Here is a 2,500-nt window from a genome sequence, read left to right as displayed (position 1 = left end):
GGGATTTGAAAAAGGAATTGATCGTGATTTTGAGCCTGTTCTTTCCATGACTCCTCTTAACTGAGACAGGAGATCCAATGCTTAAAGTAGGAATCGATTTGATTACACTATATATATTGAAGGAATCAGGTGATATTTAAAAAGTATTCTGTTCTTTTCAACTCATTTTATATCTAAAATATTTTTTTTCTGGCTCGGCTATTCCACCCAGCCGAGCCATTACCTTTTATTAATATTAAGATTCTTAATTAAGAAGCCAGGAAAAAGCAATAAAGAAAGAAATCTATTCATCGAGCAAAAGGAGAGAGAGGGATTCGAACCCTCGACAGTTCTTTGTTTCGAACTATACCGGTTTTCAAGACCGGAGCTATCAACCACTCAGCCATCTCTCCGAAAGCTAATTTCTATTTTATTTTTATTCCACCGAATCGAACATGGCCATATGAGTTGATACCATCACTATGTATAGAAAGATATCGTGTGTGAACCTATAGGTCGATCTATTTATCTGTATATATAGATATATGAAATGCATGATCTAGCATGTCTATTTGTGAACGTGAAATAAAAAAATCACCCTCGACCCCATGTCCGAATAAAAGCGGTAAAGGGTTGGAAATAAGTCATATAGAATTAATCGATTCATGGTAAAATCCCTCTATTCTACCCCGCATTTTATTAATTTTTTTTGTCGATATGATAGAGGGATCAAATGGTATAGTTCTTTTGTTGGTAGCTTGGAGGATTAGAAACATGACTATTGCTTTCCAATTGGCTGTTTTTGCATTAATTGCTACTTCGTCAATCTTACTGATTAGTGTACCTGTTGTATTTGCTTCTCCTGATGGTTGGTTGAGTAACAAAAATATTGTATTTTCCGGTACATCTTTATGGATTGGATTAGTTTTTCTAGTGGGTATCCTTAATTCTCTTATTTCTTGAATCTATCCATTCTGGATCCAAAAATGACCCCTCCCACGAATTTTTCAGATTTTGAGACACATTCAAATTCAAAATTCAATAAAATAATATAGAAGTATAAGTTGCCAAAATAAAAAAAAAAAAAAAATTAGAGGGGGGGGTCAGTCAAACTTCTGTAATCTGTAACTTGAATGAAATAAATAGAATTTGAATGATAAATGAAAAGAAAATGATAAAATAGAAATCATAAAAAAAAAAAATGAAATTATAAATTATTAAATATTCAATTAATTAAATTAATAAATTATTATTATTATACTTAAATTAAATACTTAAATTAAATATAAATTCTTAAATTAAATACTTAAATTAAATATAAATTCCTAAATTAAATACTTAAATTAAATATAAATTATTATACTTATTTATTAAATATCTTATTTATTTTTATTAAATATCTTATTTATTAAATATATTATTTATTTTTATTAAATATCTTATTTATTAAATATCTTATTTATTTTTGTTAAATATCTTATTTATTAAATATATTATTTATTTTTATTAAATATCTTATTTATTAAATATATTATTTATTTTTATTAAATATAAATAATAATAATATTTATTAATTTTATAAATAATAATATTTTATATAAATAATAATATTTTAAAAATGAATAATTTAATAATTTAGATATAATTATATATATATATATATGAATACTAAATATATGAATACTAAATATATAAATACTAAATATATAAATACTAATATATAATAATAGATATAATAATAAAATATAATAATATAAAAATATAAATGAATATTAATAACATTAATAACAAATAATATAAATTAATATAACTTAATAATAATTGATAATAATTGATAATAACTTGTAATTTGATTAATTGATAATCATTTGAATTGTTATATAATTTAGATTGTTAATTGGTTTAGTAGTGGAATTTGATAAAATCGCCCTGAACTGAAGAAAGTATCTGTCCTAGCTCTGACCAAATATTCTTTCGTATCAAGAATCAAGAACGAAAATGCGGATATAGTCGAATGGTAAAATTTCTCTTTGCCAAGGAGAAGACGCGGGTTCGATTCCCGCTATCCGCCCAGGGCAATGTATCTAAGATAAGAGGATAAAAGATTCGTTATAGTTGACTATAAATAGTTGACTGTAATTGTAATTGTAATATAATACACCCCCTAAAAGAAAAAATTACTAGTTAATAGAGTCAAGTCTAATTTTTTTTGTCAAAAAAATGTTGCGGGAACGGGATTTGAACCCATGACCTCAAGGTTATGAGCCTTGCGAGCTACCAAACTGCTCTATCCCGCGATGAAAAGAAACCAAACTAATGGACAAACAAAGATTGAATGCGCCCCTCTTCCATATATGTACAAATATAATAGCCTATTTATACATTATACAGAATGGTAAAGGGGCCCCTCTATGATCATCGATCATAGAAATAAATAGAAAAATGAAGGGATATTTTAATCCTTACCAACTCGATCTTGTTGCCCCCGGCAACAAACATGTGTGAACCATTTCACGAAGTA

At 26.4% G+C, this 2,500-nt stretch overlaps 1 non-coding gene across 1 annotated transcript; it reads right to left on the bottom strand.

Moving 5' to 3' along the window:
• Positions 1-2,202: 2,202 nt before the first annotated feature.
• On the bottom strand, positions 2,203-2,276 carry TRNAM-CAU (transfer RNA methionine (anticodon CAU)). The gene has a single exon. It is a non-coding gene; the product is annotated as a tRNA-Met (tRNA).
• Positions 2,277-2,500: the final 224 nt, after the last annotated feature.

This window comes from Durio zibethinus, unplaced genomic scaffold (genome assembly GCF_047325235.1).
Source record: "Durio zibethinus cultivar Kanyao isolate XHJ-2024 unplaced genomic scaffold, ASM4732523v1 HiC_scaffold_260, whole genome shotgun sequence".
Lineage (NCBI taxonomy): Eukaryota > Viridiplantae > Streptophyta > Magnoliopsida > Malvales > Malvaceae > Durio > Durio zibethinus.
This window is presented reverse-complemented; position numbering and strand designations above follow the sequence as displayed.